At 42.2% G+C, this 26620-nt stretch overlaps 1 protein-coding gene across 2 annotated transcripts in view; it reads right to left on the reverse strand.

The window, feature by feature from the left end:
* LOC306935422 (SH3 domain-binding protein 4) overlaps positions 1-21577 on the reverse strand; it is a 74895-nt gene extending 53318 nt beyond the window's left edge. The window contains exons 1-2 of one of the 2 annotated variants that reach the window (XM_079518473.1): positions 21528-21577; positions 20327-20452 (exon numbers count right to left, since the gene is read on the reverse strand). The gene's annotated coding sequence lies outside the window, so the exon portion shown is untranslated. Of the gene's footprint in view, positions 1-6879; positions 6992-20326; positions 20453-21527 lie in introns of those variants that run through there. The other variant, XM_079518474.1, reaches the window with a different exon arrangement.
* Between the last annotated feature and the right edge of the window lie 5043 nt (positions 21578-26620).

Consider the following 26620-nt stretch of genomic DNA (forward strand, 5'->3'; position numbering starts at 1 on the left):
GCCATGAACCCTAGTCGAAAAACGACAGGGTAACAACAAGTCACTCACGAAAGTAGAGTGCAATGAGAACAATAGTGCCTCAAACTAAGAAACTAGGATACCGGGTAAGTATCAAACGTAGCATCTGTCTAAAAACAACATACAAAGGAGTGATATGAGGGGAGAGGAGTGCTAGAGGGTGAGTTGGAGTCTGAAGAGGTGAGTTCAGTCTGGATATGTTGGTGACTAGGCCTCACTAGCCCTAGCAAGAGAATACTTTGTTTGTTTGTGTGTGTGTGTCTGCGGTGTGTGTGTGTGTGTGTGTGTGTGTGTGTGTGTGTGTGTGTGTGTGTGTGTGTGTGTGTGTGTGTGTGTGTGTGTGTGTGTGTGTGGACATGTTTATAGGAGGCCAACACTTCTGGCTCAATCAGCATGATGAGTCACAGGGTAAATTTGCTTAAGTACATGTTTATGCTCCAACCAGCAGTGCAACTGCCGTGCACATCAGTCCTGGCAGACGTCTTCTCACCATGCAGAGTGCAGCTTGCACTGCAAGCAAGCAAGCAGACACGCTGACAAGACATTACAAGACGGTGTCTAATTTAACGGCGTGACTCCTCCCAGTGTGTGGATCCTTGAGTGCATGTGTGGCCAGTGAGTCTATGACGTCATAGCCCAAAAGTCCCCGAGCTTTTCAAGGCATAGAGGGGTGGATTCAAACTACGAACCTGTGTGCCCACATGGCACTGCCAGCAGCTTTTCCAATACTGGTATCAGTATCGGAACAACTTTAGTTTATATACTGTGTGTGTGTGTGTGTGTGTGTGTGTGTGTGTGTGTGTGTGTGTGTGTGTGTGTGTGTGTGTGTGTGTGTGTGTGTGTTTCTCAGTATCAGCTATTATAGGAAGCCGCTCAATTTGGAGGCATTGTTTCCTTTATCCATGATTGTTGTCTGCTGTGTCTGACAAGTATGTCAAGTTGTCAACTGTATTGTACTGTATGTAACAATGTTCTGCTGTCTAGGCACTTTGTAACTGGATTGTTCTCCAATCTCCTGGATTGTTTTCTGACTGCATTGTCAGTGTTTATTTCCTTTGTACAAGGTATTCTTGTACTTCTGTTTATTACTATTTCGTATTGTGCCTGTGTGCGTGTGTGAAAGGTACTTCCTTGGCCTACTGTCAGCGTGCACAAGACATTTGGCACGGTGGTTTAGAGATTAGCCCCAGACCGGACGGACGGACGGACCGACAGACAGACAGACAGACAGACAGACAGACAGACCCATTTGTAGACATCTTGTCTACTTGGCAAAGTATAATTCTATAATATAAGTATTTCTCTGGCTTCAGCAGCCCTCGCTTCCACTATCAACTATCCCAGCTCGCAGTACAAACACAGCGAGGTGAAACGGCCACGGGGATAAAGTAGAGAGGAATGTGTGGAATGCCACAGCGTTCCAAATTAAATCATACATTATTCAAGTGAGAGGGGAAGACGGGGAGGGGGAAACGTACACTTGCAACAATGCCAGGGGTCAGAGGGCAGCGTTCAGAAGAAAGTCATTCTGGGCTTTTTATCCGGATCTTCAGCTGGTCTCCTCCGCTCGTCGTTACAAATCTTGTCACCGACTAATTCACAATGGTGAATCCCCACACAATAGAAGCCAATAGGAATGAATGCATCATCCTGGAATCTTCCAGTGAGCCCACCCCAGTGCACCCACCACCACCCGCCCCAAGTTAACCACATGCAAACAGCCCCCCCCCAAATTCACCCAACTCTCACGTTGTTCTTCTGAGTTCCACACTTAATAACTACATAGCCTAGAATGTGAATAGCATATATAGACTAGTGAGTGATTCTCAACTTTATTATTTATTTCAAAGACCCCCAGTTTGATATGCATTAGTCCCATCCATGGACCCCCATCTAATATCTTTTTCCAGGACCCCTAAATCTACACTGCCAAAATCCTCAGTGTTAAATTAACTATGAGAGTGTACAAACGGAACCAACTCTCAGAGTTATATAACTGAAGTCAAAAGGGTCCATTTGGTTCCATTAGTAGGCTACACTCTAGGGTTTAATATTTTCCCGGATTTGGCTCATTTTAATTCCCGGGAATTTGCGGACCTTTTCCCGGGCTCCCGCGGGAATTCCCGTCAGAAAAAAAAGAAAAAAAGTGCCCACCAAAATGCATTTATATGTATAGATACTTCATATGTTCAATAGAATAGTGATATTTTTTGGTTTAAAACGTTTTATTTGAACGAAATATGAACATATAGCCTACAATAAAAGTATTACATTAAAATATTAATAATGTATTAGGCCTACTACGCTATTCAGAAAAAGGGACACAGGAGTTTGCACTAATGTGACTAAGCACGGGGAAAAAAATAAACGACCTCACGTCTTTCACATAGATACCTTAGCTATGGTCTTTCACCCTTTGAGCATGCAGTGGGTCCCCTTCTCCGCTGCAGAGAATGTGATCATCCCGCTTTGTACTTTATGAAAAGTCCGATTGGGTGTTAAATTAGCCAGCACGTCCAGTGCACAGCACACTGATTATTAGAGAGAGAGAGCGAGAGAGGGAGAGAGGGAGAGAGAGAGAGAGAGAGAGAGAGAGAGACGCTGCGTGCTGGTGGTTATTATAAAACAAAGTGTAGCCTACTCATCTTTGTTTGTGTTCCGTTTCACGTTATTGCTGCACACATGCAGGCAAAAGCAAAAAGTGACAATGTCCATCACAGAGAAAGGAAACTCCTCGCTCCGTCCGTAAAACACACAATTCTCACAGAGTGACTGATTAGGCTAATGATTGACAGGTGCAGCAGCTTTGGGAGCGTGCCTGAAGATGTCTGACTGTCAGACATTCATATTTTGCTAAAGTGTATATAAACTCTGTAGGCCCTATCTGATTAATTGCGGGAGGATGCAGGATTTGCGGGGTCCCACTGATTTCATCTTGACCGGCCGTGCCTGCCCGTCCGCAGGTAGGCTATTTAAATACCGCCCGCACCGCCAACATTTACGTTGGGTCCCGCTGGCTCCAGTTCCCATTGCAGCCCTCGAGTGTAATCCATAATTCCATATAAATATCATCAAACATGTTTGAAAATGATGGGAGGGTTCAGATTGGACATTTGATCACTCATAGATAAGGGGAAAGAACGCGCACTGTGTGAAAACCCCTTTAGTGTAATTTCCCTACAAGAAAAAAAAAAACTCCGGGACGACGGGTCCCGAAGAAATTTCCGGGCGGGAAATTGCGTGCCCTATGCCCGGGAGAACCGAAATCCCGGGATCCCGGCATTAAACCCTACTACACTCTCAGAGTTACAGACCTAGTGTAAGGGTCCATTTGGTTCCATTAGTAGGCTACACTCTCAGAGTCACAGACCTGTAATTTGTACAGTCTCTGAGTTACAGAGAGTTACAAACTGTACGTCTCAAGGATCCCCCAGGGGGTCCCTGAATGGACCCCACACACACACACACACACACACACACACACACACACACACACACACACACACACACACACACACACACACACACACACACACACACACACACACACACACACACACACACACACACACACACACACACACACACACGTTGAGAATCAGCGTAATACACCACTTGAATGCTTAGCAGTGAGATGCAACCAGTCATTTGAAAACAAAAAGCTATTCCCTTCCTGGTAAAATCGTACATCAATCTGGATACAGCACCAGATGATGCCTGCCTGGTGCGAGGGTTAGAGGTCAATGACAATGGGGTGGGTCAGCCTCCAGGATGACTCACATCTAACGTGATTTCTGGCGTACCCTTCCTTCGTTGACAGCGGAGGGTGACAGCCAGGGGTGGCTAAGGGCACGCGGGTGGGAATGTGGCAATGTGGCATGCACAGCAGCTCCTCTGTTTGACACCGGGCCAATGCCAGTGACCTCTCCTCTGTGTCATAATGCATGCTGTAATGCTAGTGCTTCTCATAGTGAGGACTGGGGACACACAGGTGTTCTTGGGGGGGTTTCAGGGGGTCCACACAGGCAAAATGAGTAAATATAGCATCAGGACCAGATTGACAACTTTAACGCTGTGCTGTAGGCCTTTTTGAAAATGGCCAATCTACACGCTCAGAGCTTGTAGATATGCTATTTAAAATACGATACAATTTGGGGGGTCCGTCCTTGACATGAAAAAGTTGGAGATCAACCACTGCTGTAATAAACTGTACTTGTCATGCCCTGGCTGGCAATGGTACACGGAGATGCACGTTGTTGCATGTTCAGACTCAGGGGGGGGTGGTCTTATCTTATTTGGAATCGCAAGCACATTCATTCATTCACACAATGAAGTCTATTGAAATAGAATTCCAGTTGCAGTTCAGAATTTGGTTTTTCAAGACTTGGGGTAAAACACAGATAAGTTGTTCTTGGAGGATAATTTCAGGAGTTCCAACTTCTTTGAACGCTTACTGCAGTGTTTCTCAAAGTGTGTGGGGGAGGGGGGTCCGGGTACCCCCAGAGGTCCATGGGGGCATTCCAGGGCGGCCCCAGCAAAATTATGCAACATCATCAAAATTGTCAACTATTTTGGCCCGGGACCGGGACGCTGGCATAGAGGTCCGGGCACCTAGGTTGCAACCTGACAGCGTGTCGCGCGTTCGAATCCCGATTATATTTACTGCGTGTCACTCCCTATCTCTTTCTCCCCATTTCCTGCCAGCCTACTGTCCTATCAATAAAGGCATAAAATCCCTAAAATAAATCTTTAAAAAATATATATTAAACACTTTATCCATATTTATACTTAAGCTATTCAAAAAAAGCCAATATACAAGCTCACAGTGTGTCGCAGGAGCTTGTAGATCGGTTCCTTTTGAAAAATGTAGAATTTGGAACATTTTTGAATAATTAAAAAAAAGAATCTTCGCTTAAAGCTGCTATAAGCAATAATATGTCCAAATTTTAATGACTTTAATGGGAGGTCCTTTTCATGTTCAAGACATGAAGAAGTTTGAGAACCACTGGCCTGCTGAATCCTGCAGGTAGTTTAAAAGATATTCTAATGAGCGTGGAGAGAGAAGCACACACTTCCCTGGAGATTGACAGCTGCTGCTAGCAAAGTAAACCACGCTCTCATGCCTCAGCTATCTAAGTGAAATATCGTGGGAGGGGGGGGGGGGGGGGGGGTACAGTGTGCCATGCATAATTCATTGAGGAATGTTATTCTAACTCTCCCAAAAATGCAGCATGTCTGTCTGGCGGGTCTGACAAAAATCGTCATAACTGACTAATGGTTTTAATTTTACTTTACTATATAACCTATGTACCTACTATATCATATCTGTCAGGCAGAAATCTCTTATCTCCATATTATAACTTTTTGTTTCTTAGTTTCTTAGTTTTCCGTAAATTAAAGCCCTACTTGATCATACTACAGCCGAGCGTCACACAAAAGCATCAAAAGTAGCAGATCTGCAAGCTCGAATGTGCCACAATATCACGTTTTTAGCTTGAAGATCTGCTACTTTTGCTCATTTTGAATTTGAATCCTGAAAAGTGACAGTTTTGGACATGAGGTTTCCACCAGACAGAGGCGATTATTAGCTACATAGCCTATCTTTACATGCCTTTTGTATAGTTTAGTTCATTTTAACAGTTTTCTTTTTTCTTCTTCACGTGCATTGCATAGTTTGATGCATTTACGTTGTCATTTATCATTAACCATTCAATCATGCATCTAAAAAACTTGTATCCTGTTTAGCTATTAAAGTTGCTATCCAACACAAATTAATGTATAATTAGCCTACCCAAATTACCAGCTTTTACTGTTAGTGTCAACCTAACTTCTCAGCTTGTCAAACTTGACAAGCTGCAGGTGTTTGAGGTGGAAACAGAGCCAATGTGTGAATGTCTTCTTCTTTTATATGCCCAATCCCAATCATTTCACTGGGCCGTAATTTGCTCGGGTTTGTAAAGTAATTTCAACACATTTTGAGGCATACCTGTATAGTTTTCGATTGAAAGCACCAAATATGAATAAATTATCAAATAGAGATTTACTGTTGCTCTACGAATTGTACTTCCAACCCCAGGGCAGAGCAGCCAGCCAGCTGCCAGACAGTAGGCTAAGGGTTAAACTTAATGATGATGATGATGCCAGCCTCTCACTTCAAATCCAGGGAGAGTTGGGTTTTTTGATACCATGGCAACGCATGTCAGCCATGCGATAACAGTGCCATTTCTACTTGGAGGAAAAGCAGACTTCCTTCATTACATCGGTGTGTTAAAATACGAGTGTTTCAATCACTGCCAAATCCTTCTATTTTTTTGTTTTTGTTTTGTCGTCTTAGGGTTGTAATTAAATGTAAGACAATATATCCTATATCCTATATAATAGGCGTGTGTAGGCTATATATAACTTCAGAGACGGCACAGACGTCCCCATAGGATACATAATAACACCACCCTTGATTAAAGACATTGACTGACAACGTCTATTCAAAACGGGTCAGATATTTAGCACGACAAAAAGACTATTCTAATCACCGTGTCTACAGGACTCGTGCTTCGCTTTTTAGCTGTGTCCATGTATTATGCCATAAGATAAAACAGACCCATTGTGCGCGTATTGTATCCATTTTCTACCGCATTCTGTTTAAAAAAAAACGCAAACTTTTAATTCCTAAAGAACCGTAGATAGGGGAACCTAAATATGCTCCCAGGTGGAACGAATGCTGGAGTCGACAACACTTTTCAGTAACGTGTTTCTTTCACCTCCTCTTTCTCTCTCGGGCAGAGGGGAAAAAGAAAGACCACCTTCGACACACATACAGTATACAAAGGAAAGACCTGCATCAAAGAGAAGACCGCAACTTACCTGAGATACTATAACAACTCTGCGGATTGTATCCAAATCCAAACGATACATGAACGGGCTGTTGTAGTGAAGTGCTCTCTGTCTCTCTCTCTCTCCCCAGTTTAACTTGTACTTGTTTCTGTGTAGCTGAGCTGCTGCTAATCGACGATGGGAGAGCAGAGACCCCCTCCACTCTGATGTCACGGGAACAGGGAGGAGCATCATGTTACACTGGGATTGGGAGGATTTGGTCTTTTTTTTGTTTTTTGGGTTTTTTTCATTTATTTTCCCACACAACACGATGACACCTCCAGGGAGCTTCACGTTACTCATTCTCTCAACGACATGGTGATCATGTGTTGTAAACGAGATTTTTTGCGTTTTTTATTTCATCCGTCGTTCAGATTTGTTTAGCCGCGTCGTTCCAACAAGAATTAGTGAATGAATCCCAAATGAATGAATGAATGGCATGGCACTGTACTACTGTCACGGACTGCCTCGCCAGCCACGTTTATTATGCGTTTATTAAACTGTTAGTGAAGTCAACTCTTCAAAGGGGTTATTGTATGTGGGCTTAGTGATCATTTTATGATATTCTGTACCCGCAAAATACAAAAACTTAAGACCGGCTGCCACAAAACAGTCATATCAAGGGACCTCAAAACCTACTCTAGTGAGGTTTTTAACCAAGTATTGGAGAGTCTGGATTGGTCCGATGAGCTTAAAAGCACACTTGTCGAAGAAGCTTGGCTTGGCTTCAAAACCAAATTTACATCAGTACTGAACAACATGGCTCCTTTGAGAACCACCAGGGGCAAAACCCGCTCGGAACCATGGATGAATTCGGACATACTGGCTGCAATGAAAGCCAGAGACAAAAAATGCTCTGAATTTCTAAAATGCAAGTCAAAGCTAGCCAAGCGCTTCGACAGTGTTCGCCAAGCTCGTTTGAACAACCTAAATACACAACGAATCAAGCTACGAAACAGTGTAACTGCCATGACCAAATCAGCTAAAAGTAACTTCATTAATGATAAAGCTCAGGAAAACAAAAACAATCCTCATGAGCTCTGGAAGCTACTAAACAATCAACTAAGCTATGGTCAGAAACTAAAAACCAGATTTTCGAACATAAACATCAAATCGGACAACACTCTCATCACTGACAACCTTGATGTGGCCAACTACTTGAATATCTTCTTTACAAACATAGCAACAACTCTGGTTAACAAACTGCCCTCCCACTCTGGGCTCTTTGGTGTAGAGCACATTACAACCTTCTACAGAAACCTAGGTGTTTGTAAAGACGATTTTAAACTAGTTATGGTAACAACTGATGAGGTAATTAAGAAACTGAGTGCCCTCCAACCCCACAAGGCCACAGGCCATGACAACATTCCCTCCAAATTTCTCAGAGACTCAGCCATCTCTATAGCTCCAATCATCAGCCACATAGTAAACCTCTCCATCAAACAGGGACAGGTCCCCCAAGATTTCAAACTGGCCAAAGTAACCCCCTTGCACAAGAAAGGGAGTAAATTAGACCCCGGCAACTACCGCCCTATTTCTATTCTTAGTTCCATCTCGAAAGTGATGGAAAAAATAGTCTATGAACAGGTTGAAAAGTATCTTGCCACTAATAAATTATTGTACGAGTTCCAATCTGGCTTCAGAACATCCCACTCCACTGACACATGCCTTCTCTATTTGAGCGACCACATCAAACAAGAGGTGGACGCTGGCAAATACTGCGGCATGGTCATGCTGGACCTCCAAAAGGCTTTTGACACCGTGAACCACTCCATACTGGTTAACAAGCTAAAAGCAATTGGTTTCGATAGCACATCAGTGAGCTGGATGCAATCCTACCTGGAGGGGAGAGAACAGATGGTGGAAGTGAACGGAACACTGTCCCCCCCCCCTCCCAGTGAGCTGTGGCGTTCCACAAGGAAGCATACTAGGGCCTCTACTGTTCCTAATATATGTAAACGACATGACTTCAGCTTGTGACTGCAACTTGTTCCTGTTCGCAGATGACTCAGCACTGCTGGTCTCGGACAGGGACAAACTGCAGGTTGAAAATGCCCTCAGCTCTGAACTCGGTAGAATCTGCACCTGGCTCGCTGATAACAAACTATCTTTACACCTGGGAAAAACTGAATCCATTCTCTTTGGCTCTATTAGTAATCTCAGCAAGGCAAATGGCTTCTTGGTTAGAGTGGGTGACAATGTTATCACACGTAAAGATGAAATTACCTACCTAGGTTCCATCCTGGAGGCTAATCTTTCCGGTGATAAAATGGCCACCAACGTAATCAAAAAAGTCAACCATAGAACAAGATTCCTCTACAGGATCTCCTCACTGGTCAACAAAAACACCTTGAAGACCTTAACAGGAGCCCTTGTACAGGGTTTCTTTGACTATGCATGCACCTCCTGTACCACAGCACCTCAAAGGCCCTTAAAACCAGGCTCCAGACTTCCCAAAACAAACTGGTCAGGCTCCTACTTGATCTAGCCCCCCGAACCCACCTCACCCCTGCCCACTTCGACAGGCTGGAATGGCTTAGGGTCGACGACAGAGTACAGCATCTTGCAATGGGTCTGGTCCACAAGATTCGATACACCACCAAGATACCCATGTACCTGTCTAGATACTTCCTTAATGTTAACGAAGTCCACACCCACAACACCAGAGGGAGTGCAACGAACCATGTACAACCCAGATTCGGCACAAACAAGGGACTAAATTCTTTTCGCTCCTATGCCACCAAAATGTGGAACGCCCTACCAACTGTCATTAAGACATGCGAATCCCTTGACTCCTTCAAAACCGCTCTCAAAGGGCACCTACGGATGGCTGCAATTCGAAACTGGCCCCCGTAAAATCTGAATCCCCCCCCCCGCCCCCCCCTTTTTTCCCCTCACTGTATATATTTCTTTTCCCTTTTTACCTCCTTTATGATGAATTCCTGTTCTGTCTATAGAAGTGTCTATTTGTACGTCTCTAAATGTTTTGATGATTTGAACATGGTGGACCCTATTGGAAACAAGTGTAATGCTTAATTGGGTCGTCCACTCACAGTTAACAGCCTTTGTATTGAGTTTGTGCTTGAAATGTACTGTAATTCTGCAAACTGTTAATAAATTCTTCAATCAATCAATCAATCACAATAGGAACACTTCACTTGTATTTCCATCAGCATACCATCAGGGGTTGGTTGACAATCAGTCATTTGTTTTTTATAAACCAGTGATTCTCAAAGTGGGGTCCTGGGGGTATGGTACTGGTCCAGGCATGGGGTCCCCAGCAAAAGTAGTTAACATAGCATCACAATCATTTTAACCGCTTTATCCATGTGTTGGCTATTCAGAAATATAACAGAACTTGGCATACAAGCTTGTACATACGAGCTTGTACAGCTATTTTTCATTTTTGAAAAATATTGAAAATGGTTGGAAATTTTGAATAATTGAGGATTTTTCTGACATAAATATCTTCTGGGGGTCCCTGGCACAAAGGGGTGCATACGTTGGTCACATGTGGCTTCCTTTTTTATATTCTTATTAGGTTTTTTCCATTTTAAAATACAAGACATGCATGACCACAAACAAAACATAGGAAATAAAACAAGAGACAAAACAAAACAGTAAACAGAACAAGCGGAAACAAAACAGACCCTCACAAGTATCCACCCGCCCTCACCCTCCCATGCCCCGGGGGAAACAGAATAAGTTACTGAGTTTGAGATTCATGCATTAAAGTAATTAAGATTAAATGCTAGCAATAATGGAAGCAATGTAAAGAAAACAAATTTAACTATTTCATTTATAAATATATATATACATACACATAGCCTGCATGTATCCATACACACATTTACATACATACATGCACATACATACATACACGTGGCTTCCTGTGAGGTTAGGGTTTGAATTCGAGGAGGGTGTCTAAATGGTGTGTCTGACTGTATAAACACATGCACCAAAACCTTTCAGATGGGGGGGTCCGCGGCCAAATACTTATCAATTTAGGGGTCCTTGACTTGAAAAAGTTTTGAGAAACCCCCCCAACGCACGCACGCACGCACGCACGCACGCACGCACGCACGCGCGCGCACACACACACACACACACACACACACACACACACACACACACACACACATCCAGGCAACCATGGATGCCATGATAAAACATTAACAAATACTACATTCTGAGGCAATGCGAGGCATGCCAGTCACTCTTCAGCCACTGACATCCTCCATGTGAGGGCTGTTAACTTATATTATCCCGGGGCCCCTCATACTCCAGCACTAAGTTATACTGTCCCCGGGCACTCCTCATAACCCATTGATTGATTGATTGATTGATTGATTGTTTGATTGATTGATTGATTGATTGAACATTTTATTTCACAGTACGCAGAATAGGTAAAAAGGGAAACCCCAGCACTATAAGTTATACTGTCTCGGGGCCCTCCTCGTACCCCATGCAGCACTTTAAAGTTCCAGATGTTCAAAGGGCCAGGCGACCAGACATCTCCTTCCAGGGCTCATAGTCTCTGGTTGGCCCAGAGGGGAGGGATGTCTGGTGATGTGGAGAGGCTCTCTACCACCACCTGGTCTTCTGTGCTGGCAAGGGGCCAGTGAGGTCAGCCAGCAAGTGTATGCCCTCCCCCCTACAAGCTGCTGCACCTGTTGGTTCTCAAACATTTTCATGCCGAGGACCCCCAAATTCTATTTGGCCTCAGACCCCATCAGAAAACACTCTGTGCCAGGTGGCCCCCATAAGGGAAGATTTCTTCTAAATTAATTAACATTTTCCACAATCTCTCAAGATTTCTTTCCGAATGTTTCCAAAGTTAGCCAATCTATAAGTAGATCGGCTATTTTCCAAATAACCATATTATTAACAAGGCCCCCTGGGAGTCCCAAACTCCGGGAGAAAATAACAAATCTACAAGTTCACAATGCATCACAATGTGACATATTGTGAGCTTGTAGATTGACTATTTTTGGTGAAAAGATTTGCTGTAGAGGGGTGGCGGGAGGCAGAGCAGACCAAGTGTACAGCCAGTCACGGTCAACTAAGCATTAGTTAACACAGAATAAAGGGTTTAAGTGCTTAAACTTGAAGACGTTAATAGAGTAGGTTTTAATCCGGACAACCTAATTAATAATATGCCATTCAGCCTGGCATGATTCTCCATGACCATTTTCACTATAGTTAACAAAATGCCTATAAACACTCTTATCCCACGACTAATTACATTCTAGAGCCTTTTTATGGGATAACTAATGGCACATTCTAAAGTGGCATAAACCTATGTTGTGCAGGTTCATAAACTTCACATTGGGCCAACTAATGTATAGTCAAAGGAGAGTTTTCCTCAGTCTATGACAAACCTTTAGGTTATGAATAACCCTGGTTTAAGAGAGACTGTAAAACATTTATACAACCGTGTGCATTTGCTACCGCAAAGACTGAGTAAAGCCAAGTCAAGCCATGATCATGAATGCATAATAACCCTGGTTTAAGTGAGGACAGTGTGCCCACCTATTTAATAGGTTATGCCTCATGCATCCAAATGCAATTATTACCTCTTTACATCATACACAGCATTTCTGCTGGTAATTCTTAAGTACAATATATATTTTATTTTTGGTTTAATATATATATATTTGTTTTTATCTATTATTTATGTAAATGAAAGAATGAAAATTAATGGAAAATAAACTGTACTCCATGCCTGGGCCTATATTATTACCAGAGTAATCTAATAAGAGAGTGGTGACACGCTTTGATCTCGCCGCAAAGCGGGTGCCTATGGCGATAGTTCCAAACATTGCTCCTATGGCTGGAACTATTCCATTGAGATAGAATGAGCACTTCCGCATTCCATTGTTACAATGAGAGTCAACGGGAGTGTCATTACTCTCTTTTATACTACTCTGATTATTACCCATTCAGAAATGTGGTGTTTTACTTTATGGTCCGGTTGTCAATTTCGATGTTGCTGCAAAGTGCAAGTCTTTGTGCCCCAAAATGCCATGGCACATTAATAGAGATAATTTACGCCGAACAAGACCCACTTAATTGCCTGATAAAGGCCAGCCAGCACAATGAACCAAAGGGCAATGCCCTGCATCAGCTAAACTCAAGTTTAGAAGTAAGGATAATTGCAGGTTATTTTGAATTGTATACGCTATTCAAGTTAGCAAAATGTCACACAACATAACGTTTCATCTTTGAGCAAAAACCCCAAGGCGGAGCTTTACTCTGGACTGGAGTACACAACCTAGACTGAAGTGTAGTGTGCAATCCAAATGGCCTGTATACTGGGTATAACCTGTTTGGTTCAGTATTGTGCATATTAAGGGAACGTAGCTGCTTTTGGGATAAGGATCAAACTAGCCTCCACACTATCCAGTCAATACTATGCTCCGTGTTCATCCAGGTGTAGGCAAAAAACACACAAACAAAGAAAAAACATCCATGTACAATTGCAACTCAGGTCTGTCTGCACTAAGAGGTTTAAGTGCTGAAGTGGTTAAGTTATACTTACTATGCAATTGATCCCCGTAATGAAAATTTTCCTCTGCATTAAATGGATCATAACTACAGTATTAGGGGCAGTGTACATGGGCAGCCACTGAGAAACACCTGGGTTCTATAGTTATAGTGCTTTGGCTCTGGCAGGAGGAGTAATATACACGTACAGTCACACACGCACGCACGCACGCACGCACGCACGCACGCACATCCAGAAATGTGCAATGCTTCACCTCAACTGCCCTCGATGATCCTCTCTCTCTCTCTCTCTCTCTCTCTGGGCTTGGCCGGGCCTGTCTAATTATCATACATTTTTGGGCCGGGTCAGGTAGGGTATAGGGTTCGGGCAGAATTAGAAAACTCTAGTATGTATGTTCTGAGAGTACAGTAAGCAAGTAGAGAGTTGTATAAACCTATACCTATTCCTCTCAGAAGGTGAAGATGTTTTGGTTGGAGCTGTGATGACTTGAGTTCATGATATTGAATGCCAGTGCTCTCTAAATGATCACAAGGTTTAGCCATTGACATATATGAGCTTATGCTTGTGCAGCTTTTTCACAAAAACAAATAGTTGTTTTTTGGGATTAGGTTAGGTTTGTCTTTTGTTGGATGTTCATACAGTATAAGCCATACTTTATACTTCATCGTATGGCAGTATTGCACAAACATACCCAATCTACATGCCCCCAGTGCAAAGTGTTTCTGCTATTTTTGAGCGGTGCACACCATTCCTTTAAATAGCTATGTGTGTCCCTGTGTCTGTCTGTCTGTAGAAGAACACAGTTTGCTGGCCACTGTTACAGAGCATGAGGTCATGATCTGATCATGATCTTCCCTTCTTCCCTGCCTCAAAGCAACTGTCGTTCCCTGATGTCATCGCTAGGGACACATGCATCAGTAGGCAGGAACTGGGGATGGCAATGAAGGACCGGCGTGGCATTGATGATGATTGAGCCCTGCAGATGATTGGCGTCGTCGGGGGACACACTGTTCATTCACACTAAGCAGGCAGCAAATTGGGGTTGAATTGGGGTCACACACACACACACACACACACACACACACACACACACACACACACACACACACACACACACACACACACACACACACACACACACACACACACACACACACACACACACACACACACACACACACACACACACACACACACACACACACACACACACACACACACACAGTTCATAAACTTATTTTATTTGCTTATAATGGCGTGCCCAAAATAGGGACTCAAGGTTGAAAGTGACCAATGGCAATAGGCCCATATGGTGTGTAAGTGATTGATAAAAACCGAGTGCTGGGTTACTTTACTTTTAATTTATTGGTTTATTTGGACGGGACAGAGTATATTCATGAACATTACATAAAAATGTAGTTTAAATATACCGGATTTAGAGGAGATGCTATTTTCCATCCGTAGTCCCCGGACATCGAACACTAAACACTAAACAATACTGACATGACAAGACATGAGAGGACAGCATACAAAAACATTTCAAACACAGTAAAAAGAGAAAATAAGAGTTGACAAGAAAAGATTAAAACTATTGCTAGGGTAGGCCTACTCTATTTGTGGACTGAGAGTCATACGTGATCACAAGACTGGTTGTTTTTGAACCACTGTTTCAATTGTCCTTGGGCGGGAACCCCTTTTGGTGTTAGCATTATGTTATGCTTTAGCTATTGAAAAATAGCAGATCTACAAGCTCATAGCGCGCCACCGAGTGGCGCGCTACGAGCTTGTAGGTCTGCTATTTTTGAAAAATCGAAGAACGACTGACATAGAAACATAGCTTTTTCAGAAAACAGACATTTTTAGAATCTGATCTCAGGTCAAAATGGGTTAAAAGCTGTGAAAGTAGGAATCTCCCTCAGGACTGGGCTCATTCCAGTATTGACAACCTTGGATAGAAAGAACATTTTGACTGAAGGTACAGTATAGACTTTCTGCCATAGACCTCACAATCACCCCTGGATACAGATCTGGTATCATAACCGCTGTCTCTCTTCCTGTGTATGAACCCAAGGCCCCAGAAGGGCTATCCAACGTTGAAGCTGCCACTACCTACTGGCGAAAAGTAGAACTGCAGCACATTCATGGTGGTGGACGGACGTTCAGTGACGTCATGTGCGTGACGTGCTTCATCCCGGACCTCAAATGCTATTATAATTATAATGGTACTTCCGGAAGTCTTCCAGGTGCTTCAAAACGCCACTAACTGAGAAACTTCCATTGAAATGAATAGCGGGGGGGCGGGGCTTTGCTCCGGTCCTATGGTATAAACTCCTTGAGAGGAGGAGGAGCCAAATCATTTAGACATTTAAAGATAAAACAGGCACTTTTGAAATTTCTAAAATTTTCAAAGTTCAAAAGATTATATTTTTCCAAAATGGTGCAAACAAACAATGATGGGTTTTTGATGGCAAGATAATATTTCTGTCAAAGGGTCCATTGCTACCAAATGAAAAAAATACCCTGGTGCTTTACACCAGAAAGAACACCTGTGAAGAGTTTTTCTCAAGCTCCCATCAACTTTTCCATAATTGGAAAAGTCTGGATGAATAAATCCACCGACTTTATATGGTTCAGTCAGTGGACCTTTTTTAAAGAGCTTGACAGAATATTTTATGATAGGCAGTGAGGGACTTGAAAACAAGGTTAGACATTTCTGCTTTAATATCCTTGGGGTTACTACTGTTTTAAATCATTTTTAAAGTCGTCTTATGTCATATCATCTTGTCATTGCATTATTACATTACACTATATTGCAGCTTTTCTGCATCATTCTTTTCTCATTATGACCAAACAAATCTATGCAGATGTCAAGAGAAATGGTTTATTATGACTATATTTATTATGCCCATACTGTGCAATGGAGGCACTGCATAATGTTCAGTTTTCTACTGCTTTCTAAATGAAAAAAAAACGAGTGGGTCAAAAAACACTCTCAAACTCTTAAAACACAGGAGGCAGTGAGTGATTAATCTCCACACACTATTATTAAGGCCTTAAATCTATCAGTCTGATGAGCAGGAGATGCACAGACAGTGTGCCAGATTTTGCAAGAGAAATTAGCCCAAAAGAAGCCACTAACATGTGAGCACTTATACGCATTATACCTATTTGAAAACAGCCCATTTACATGCTCACAACGTGTCATGAGCTTTGTAGACTATTTAACAAACAATTGTTTTTGAAACATTTTAACAATGCAAATCTGGCACGGGCTCGCTGGCACATTAATGTTTTCAGATGGTGTTATTACTTAATTACTTAGGGGGTCCTTGACATGAAATAGTTTGAGAACCACTGGTTTAAACAACATTTTAGGAAGCAAGCCCAAATAAGCAACTACCGGTACACTTTGCAAGCCCAAAGTTACTAATAATAAGCGGACATGGCAACACTGATCAGATTGATTGACTGTGAAGACTTGGTGTCAGCGATAAATGCACATAATTGCATTTATATAATAATAACATAATTATACACCACTGTGCATGGCTGCCTCCAGGCCTTATTATGACAACACAATACTTGAATCTGTGATGTCAGTGATGTTTCCTTTTGTTAAAATATATGTGTTAAATAGATCTATATTCTGTTAGTAATCATTGATAGTGTTTTCCTTTCATTTTCAGTAACAGGGGTCTCCTCCCTGTCTCTTCAGCTCTTTATTAACAAGAAAAAACATTTTCAGGTGGATTGCCAATTTCATCTAATCAGAAGAGAGTACCAATTTATCAGTTTCAATTTTATAGTCCAATTCCAATTTTGACACCGTTGCATGACATACGAAGTGTGAAATAGGGCATTAATGTAGAGCATACTATAGAGCATTTTTCTTTCTGAAAGAACATTTCTCAAATGATATTAATTGAAGAGCACTGCCTCTTAAAAAAAGAAAGACGACGACCATGGCAATGCGAAAAAGACAGTTCTTAATTGTGCAACATTTAGCCTGAAGGCAAGATTACAGACACACTGACTAACGCACCTACATGTTTACACATGCAACAAGATATCCCATTACTGCAAACTGTCCCAGTAGAGACTACTACCAGTCCAATGAACCTGGCTCTGATCGATTGCTTTTGGGCGGTTTCTGTCATTAGGTTAACACTTACTCACGGACTGACACGCCATTGTATGTGAACAGAAGTTAACAAGCAACACCTGTACAAGCCAAAGTAGAGTAACTAAATGTTTGGAGACACTGACTTTACTTATTAATTTGTCTCAAAGGTCATTCAACTTTCATGATATTTGGTGATAAACAATTAGCTCATGAACTGATAGTTACTCTTTTGTTGTGATTTTGTTTGTTTTTGCGGAAAAGATTTGTTTTACAATTTAGGCATTCCGCAGATGCTCTTAACCAGAGCGACATACTGTCTATGTATAATATATATTTAAAACAAATCTGTACATTGAAACTATATATACACTAAACTTTAGTGACTAAAGAATGCCATGTCTGATATATCTGTCTACATCTGAATTACCCTTTGCATAAGCCTGCAAGGTCAAGGCTAGGGCATGCTTGCCCTATAGCCTGCAGGCTTATAGTGCTACGGCAAGTGCTATGTTTTGATTGATTTGAGTTAAATATGATGTTTTTCCATGTGTAGTTATTTAGCTAACAACCCTGCTGCCACACATCATGTATTTCCATCACAACGGGATGATCACATGGCCACAGTCTGCAGGAGTAGGTCGTCTGACCGTCGCACCACCGCCAAAAGAACTGGTGGAACTTCCACCGTGGAAGTAGCCGAACAAATGACAGGAAGAACAGCTTCTCTGCAGCCATTCAGACACAACAACAACTTCTGCTCCTGCACTTCCTCTTAAAGTTGAATTAGGTCATAATATTATGCAAGTTCCTGAGGAAGTATTGTCCCGTCCTCCTAGTCAGTATACGGCCATTTAGCATGAATAATATCATCACTGTCGGGTGGAGATCTTATTGTAGGCCCCTAGCTGTGTCCAAAACTGTTACGTTTCAGGAACTGGACCAAAAAACAAGGAACAAAACAAAGAACATGCGTTCCAAATTTCCAATGGAGACGATTTAGATCGATTGAAAATCTATATTCACATATAATGGGTACATTTCAATGAAAGTACAGGTCAATACAAAAAACCACCGAGTGGCACGCTACGAGCTTGTAGGTCTGCTATTTTTGAAAAATCGAAGAACGACTGACATAGAAACATAGCTTTTTCAGAAAACTGTCAGGATGTAGAAGACATTTTTAGAATCTGATCTCAGGTCAAAATGGGTTAAATAATTTGTGAGATTGTTGATCGGCTATTTGTATGTCAAATCATGAACGCAGCAGCCGATTTCCCTGAAACTTTGCACACATATTCCCACTAGGCAGAGGAACAAAATGCCACCCTATTCACATCTGCCATTTATAGTGCCACCATTAGGCCAATCATTGCAACATTAATCCTACAGATTTTGTCCAAACATCACACAAATCGAGGCGGATCTGTCCCATTGTTCCTATTCCATCCCGAATTGATCGACTAAGTTTGAAGTTTGGAGGAATGGCTCATTTTGAACAAAATGCCTCAAATTATAAACGCAGCAGCCGATTGTGTGGAACCTTGCACATGCATTCCCACCATGCAGAGGAATGAGTCATGACGTGGTACACCCCTTTCACAACAAAACTAAAAGTGATGCATTGGTAGACACTCCCTATAGCTTCACAGCCCAGGGCTCTTAAAAAGTCAGGGCCAGTTCTAGGGGCAGGTAGGGGTGCTCACTCAATCAAAAGTTATGGGGAATATTTCTTTTTAGCCAATAATATCAGAAACTATCTGTACCATTTATCATTTCTGATGTGTGGGCAGCATTTTTAAACACATTTAGACCAACCTGAACACTGTTTGCCATCAGTGACAATTGGGTTACTGTTGGTCAAAGAAGGCGTTTTGCAACCTGGCACTAATGAACAACAAACAGCCTGAAATATGGTCTCTGTCTAACATCATTCCAGTGCCTAAAGCAGGGGACCTCAAAGCCAGACAACTACCGAGGCATCAGCCTAACTTGTATCACTGCAAAGGTTTACAACAGAATGATCCTAAACAGGATACGGCATGCCATCGACCCTCTCCTGAGGGAGAACCAAAATGGCTTCAGAGAGGGGAGAACTACCGTAGCACAGATCTTGGCACTGAGGAGAATGATTGAGGAGGTGAAGAAGGATAACTTGACTGCTGTTCTCTGCTTCATCGACTTCAAAAAGGCATTTGACTCGATTCACAGAGGCACAATGGTGAAGATCCTTAAGGCCTACGGTGTCCCTCCCAACTTGCTCTGGGCAATAGAGACCATGTATGCAGGAACAAGGGCCAAGGTGGTGACCCCAGATGGCAACAGCGAGGAGTTTGATATCCGGGCTGGGGTAATGCAGGGGGATACCCTAGCTCCCTTCCTCTTCATCATAGTCCTGGACTATGCACTCAGGAAAGCCATCAGTGGACGAGAGCAGGATCTTGGCTTCACCCTATGTGGATGTCCCAGGTGCATCCAAGAGATTTTAGTTTTTGTCAGGTGACACCTGACAAACAGCTCATGAAATGTACAAGACCTAGTCATACATGAGTCAAACTGAGGACCAGTGGCGTAATTAGGCTTTATCAGCCATGGGTTCTTAGAATGAAAGGGGCCCTGTGGTGTACACGCACACGAGCGTGTGCGGAAAGCGGTTATTTGTTGGGTAATTTGGACCATTTGGGACGGTTCTGGCATGGTTCTATAGTTACTTTGGCCAAATATTTACCTACTACAAGCTCATTCATCAGCAGCACCACATGTGTTGCAGTGCAGAATGTGAAAGAACTTTCATATCAGCAATTACTCACCCAGTGCTGAATTGGAGGATGTAAGAAAATACTTTTGTTGGTTACAGAGAGGGTAAATATGAAGTTTTGGCCCAGTCTGAGTTTGAGGGGTTCCCGACGGCCGGCCATCGCTTCTTTCTCCCATCACTGAAAAAATAATGGTCGACGTTTCGGTCGATTAGACCATCAGGACAGACATTGCTAGTGACAGGTGCGTATTGCCCTATGCACCTGTCACTAGGCTTCTGAGGTGTGCATCGGCCTTTTGCTAAAAAAAGGATATATACATTTAATATACGTACGGTATGTATGTATGTTTTCATTCTTTATAACAAATCCAGTGTGGCAGGATGGTATCTCTGTCTCTCACCCCGTTGTCGTGCTATGTGATTTGAGCCTCTGCCTTTATTGTGCAGCCTTGGCAATATCCAATTTGTGTTTTTCCCCATCGAGATAGGGTTAGTTTGTGCAGAGTGGATGGGATTATGGGATGTGTGGGGCGTCCAAGCATGGATTAATTGCGTTACATTTTTAATTTCACAATTTAATCAGTTAACTCACACATTTTGACAGCCCTATAAAATACAACAAATCAGGCCATCAAAATACAACAAACACATTTTAACCATGGTTAAAGGTGTAGGGCAACAGAAATAGTGGACATTTTATTTTGAAGTTTTAGCTTCAAACGCTGGCTCTGAAGTTTCTGAACCAATCAGAGCGTTCGCATCCCTCCAAGCTATGGGGTCTCAAAGTCTGTGACTGCCTGCACCTGAATTTCGTTAGTAAACAAAGTGACAGCAGATTATTTCTAACCTATACACAACCTATATACATATTTTAGCGTGATGATTACGTTTAAAACAAGTAATACACTGTCTGGAAGTCATCTTGAATGAGATTAAAAACGGAGTAGTTCTTTAATCAAAACCAGCTGTGTGGAGGAGGACAAGATGCATGGGAAACAAACTAGTGAGCTTCATTTTTATTGATGTGTATCTCTACACGTCATCACGCAGCACTTTTTCGTTTTCAGGAAGTAATTAAAAAAATGTTTTATGGACTTTTGATCTAAAAACACACAAAAATTAGTGAGATTTTTTTTGTCATCCATTGTTAGGTAGGCTATGCCCATGTGATGACCATGGATATGGTCTAAAAGTGTGAAAAACGTATTTTTCATTTCACTACGCCTTTAACATTTTTAAAATCCAAACATCACCTCCTTAGAGCTCGACAGCTCTTGACGCTCTACAGACAGCAGCACCGAACAGCAGAGTGGAAGAAATGCTCCATATCACACTTATATACACCCCATGGCCCCTCCCACCAGACAGAACCAAATAATAGAGGGATAGGTGATACATGATCTATAACCTGTCACATCTGTTTAGAAAATTGGCAGAAAATACATTATCGGTAGGTACATTTCAATTCATTTAGGCTTGTAGATCTTGCTTCTTCAAAGTCTTGTCGAAGTCCAGTGTCCCTCTGTGACACAAAAACCTTGTCCAGTCCACAGACAAGGAGTTGGTTTGGCCCAAATTGGCCCCAATCAGTGGTTTCAGGTGTGCTTCCTGACAACCTATTTAAAGTCCTGGAACCATTTTGATTGTTTGATCCTTGAGCAGAGCTACATGTACGGTGAGAGAGCTGGCTGTGATTAGCTTGTTGTTGTCTTAATAAATAACCTTTTAAACTTTAGAGCCATAACAAAATATGGACACATGACAGTGTTTTGTCACACTGTCACAGTGAGTGAGAAGATGGCAGCTGGGATGATGATGGTGAGTGGAGTAGATGGCTCACGGTAGGATTTTTTTTTTGCTTGCTTCTGCTGCTGCTTGTGTTGTATGCTGTGTACGTGTATACCAGGGTTCCCCAATTAATTGTCCTCAAGGGCCATATTTTGCAACGTTCTTTTGTTTTGTTTTTCAAACTGCTATTATTTTTTAGACTCAATGACTGGATGGCAGTAAGTACAGTACTTGAGACTAAATGTACTTAGTTATTACTGTACTTTCCGGTCCTCAAGCAGTTGAGGGTTGCCCACTGTCTTTGGGGCAAATATACAGTAGGCCTACAGTATGTACAGTATACACGTGACATAATAGATAATAGATACTCATGTGTTTCTGACACCACGTGCTCTACTCTTTATGAAGATGACACAGGCCAAAGGATTACAGACTGAAGTACAATGTGCAGGTTAGAACATAGTCTTTCTCATGTGTTCCCATTCACGGCCCTGAATGGTTACTTTTCAGGATTCAATTAAAAAAATTATAGCGGAAATAAAAAAGCAGCAACCTGTTGCGATGCGACAGGGTATGGGTTGAATCTAGTTTAAAAAGCAGGTGGCTTGCGCACATCCAGTTCCTGGCTGGTGCTGGACTAAAGTACAGTGAAGAGAAGAGAGTCCGCACACAGGTTTGCTCCAATGGTGTTCTTTTATTGAAACACCATAATAATATACACAACGTTTCGACCGCAGGTGGCCTTCATCAGGTGAATCACCTGAACACCATTGGAGCAAACCTGTGTGCGGACTCTCTTCTCTTCACTATGGGTTGAATCTAGCCATGGTTCACATGACACTCGTGCTTCACAAGCGTCATGGCTTAACTTCCGCCTGTTTTACGCGATCGCTACATTTACATTTACACTGAAACCGTGTAAACGTTCAGATTTCAAATATAAAGTACTCACCACGTGGGCCATGGGTGTTAGAAATTTGCTGGTACAGCGATTAGCATTGCTGCATTCCACGTTGTTTAATAAAAGGCATTTTTATCCGAGCTGTTTTTTTTTGCCATAGGCTTTCAACTACGTGCCCCTATCGGTTGGGAGGAGTGTAGCACTCTGAACCACTGGGTGTGTTCGATATAGGCACGCTGACCGCACTGCCAATACAAACTAATAGGCGAGTGCGCTCCCGGTGTGCACCTGAGTTTTCCGAACAAACCCCGTTTGAGGAAAAATAGCCGAGGTGCTCGGATAAAAATGCCTTTTATTAAACAACGCAGAATGCAGCAATGCTAATCGCTGTTCCAGCAAATTTCTAACACCCGTGACACACGTGGTGACTGGTGAGTACTTTATATTTGAAATCTGAATGTTTATGTACATGTTTTCAGTGTAAATGTAGCGATTGCGTAAAACTGGCTTCAGTTGCGTTATGGGCCTGGCTGTCATGATTATGACAGTCACGTTTCAGGGCTAGGTTGAATCTAGAGTTGCAATGCTTATTCTTTTGGTTTGAGGGGAAAGAAAGTTCTGGTTTGAGGGTTCCGGCCTGATGACTACAAAACATGAGTCGAACGTCTTCAATGTTTTTCAGGCCAAGGACCACTTAGCAGAGAGACAGATGAAGCAGGGTTGCCGTGTCATTGATTAGTCCATGGCTCATTATTCCGACGGCGCGTTGGTCTTTGGCCTTAACTTTGACCTTAACGTTGGCTCTGAAAATAGCCAATCTACAAACTTGTAGATCTGATATTTTCAGCGTAATGTTCCCCCCAGAATAGGGATGCTTGGGTTCAAGTGGTTAACATTGAAAAATAAGAATGATAATGAAAATGTTCCTGCACACAAAGATTTGGCCTTGTATACTCTAAGGGCCCCGTGTCGAAGACCCCTGCTGTAGATCCATTAATGGCTTTGTAGGCTACATGACCAGGCTAAATTTACAAATAGTTCTGACAGACAGTGCCAACAGGTGAAAACATGGTTTGCTTACTAAACCGTGAGTTGTAAAGACCTGCATATTGGACATAGGCCTATGTGCATAGTTGCACATTTAGCAGAAATGAAAGCATAGCTCTAATCAAGGACAAAAGTTTGTAGTACTGTAACATTGGATTTTGGAAGGTTGGCGAACAGGCGTGCATCAGCATTCTGGATCATTTGGTGGGGCTTTAATTAGTGAGCAGGCCGGGAGACCAGTTAAGGAGGGTGATGCAGCAGTCAAGCCTGGAGATGACAACTGAAGCCTGGATAATGGAACCTTTCAATATGGCACAGAGCGATATATATATATATATATATATATATATATATATAATATATATATATATATATACCGCAAGTCGAACCCGCGACATGCTGTCAGGCGGCAGCAGGTGCCCAGACGGCTGCGACAGCCCTGGCATTTTTTGTAAAAATGAAAACAACATTAAATATTGATCAAGTGATCCTCCAGGAATGTCTTTCAGCCCTTATACTGTAGAGAAAAGTGCAAACGGAACTTATCTTAAACTTATCTTAAAAATGTGACACATTTTACTCCAGGCAACCATCAGTGACTCCTAAAATCTTTCATTTTCAATCAAAAATATATAATTCCGTTTTGGGGCTACTGCCATTCCCAATGATGTGAATAAAAGATCCAAATGCATTAACCAAAATTGGTTGTGAGTAGGTATTGAATAAAGAAGATTAGATGCATTCACAAAATATGCTGTATGTTGCATAATCCCAGGCTTATTTGCCACAAGTCTGGCACTGGGTAAGCAAATAAAAATCAATACAGAATATTTGATAGAGCATTCACATCAGCTGAGAAACTGCTGAACTATAGGGCTGGCCCCTATCTACAGTACAACATCAAATATTGTGATGATAAAATCAAATTATTAAATGTCATTTCTTTATAGTTAACACTTTTGATGCTGCCAGAGTGCTAGAGGGCCAAGCAGATGGGCAGATTTTACTCTGAAAAGCCCTACCTTCCATTTCCCCCCAAAACCAGTAGTTATAATGTTCCATTAATACCTCGCGCTACCTCGTCTGATCTCTCTTTAGAAGCGTTAATATTCCAAACGAGATGATTGGTTAAGTCAGAAATTAGGACAGAACATCGGCGTTCTGATCAAAACCATGGACAGCGCCGTAGATTCAGAGATACAGTAATAGCGAGATTTGTCGGCCTGTAAACAAGGAAGTGAATGGCTGCACACATGCGCAAAACATTCCCAGGAGCTCTGAACAAGGCGTTGCCTATAGCAACGGCCGCTGTCAAAAAATGGATTACAGCGATCCAGATTTATATCATTAAAAAGGACTAAAAGACGTGTATACGTTCGAGGCACCCTGCGGTTTTAGCATCATAAGTGTTGAGTTATTTGTCATATCTGCCTGGGCAATTTTTTATTACGAAGCCTAAAAAGGCAAACGAACATTTTATTTTTACTAATATGTTCCACTGTTGTTCAATGTCAAAAAACACAATTACATCGTTATATTATAATCATTAATGACAAGCAACCGACACCTTAAATGTTGTAATCATGACACCTTCAATGCAGTGCCTTGCTCAAGGGCAGTTTAGCGATGGAATGGATGGATCCTTCAACCAAACGCCTGCTGCACGTAAAGTCAATTAAAGTTGTGCACTGATGCGCATGGTCCCTGCATGACTCTGTGACTCGGGGCTGTTACACGTACAGTAAGGACAAAAACACTGAGTGGAACATTTGTTGTGAAAATGAACACTCTTCTCGAATACTCCGCCCAGTAACCTCTCTCTCTCTCTCTCTCTCTCTCTCTCTCTCTCTCTCTCTCTCTCTCTCTCTCTCTCTCTCTCTCTCTCTCTCTCTCTCTCTCTCTCTCTCTCTCTCTCTCTCTCTCTCTCTCTCTCTCTCTCTCTCTCTCTCTCTCTCTCTCTCTCTCTCTCTCTCTCTCTCTCTCTCTCTCTCTCTGGTTTGTCATTTCTCAATTTGTCATGGTTTCTCATTTTTGCCATGCACACTCTACATACCATACAATGTCCTATCCAGTACAGTACATTACAGACGTATACTACACAGCAGTGGTTCTCAGGCATTCATATTTGAACTAGGTAACAAACAGCAGGAAAACAGCAGGAAAATCAGATTACTTGTTTGAGCCAGAAAACCACAGGCACAGAAAATCTACTGAATGTTAAAGGTTCAGGTTTTTTGGGTACACAAAAAAATTACAAAAACTGCAATGAATGAATGAATGATTTTATTTCCGTGTCTGGCTGCCTTTCGCAGCCCATCCCTTATGGGATTATTCAGACACAATTGTCAATACATTATATTTCCTGTGCCAACACACTGACACAAAAATATTAAACAAAAATAAATATCACACAATGCATACATAACTCTGACCGAGAGTACATTCAAGTAGTCCATTTTGTCCATCAAGATAGAGACTGAGAGAGAATATAAATGTAACATAACAAATGTAACAAATGTATGCTAGTGTAAGCGTACCATTGAAAGCAAACTGACCCCTACAGATATGTAACTCTGACAGTGAACATAGTTATTAAAACGCCACTTACTG

Source organism: Electrona antarctica, assembly GCF_951216825.1.
Source record: "Electrona antarctica genome assembly, chromosome: 13".
Classification (NCBI taxonomy): domain Eukaryota; kingdom Metazoa; phylum Chordata; class Actinopteri; order Myctophiformes; family Myctophidae; genus Electrona; species Electrona antarctica.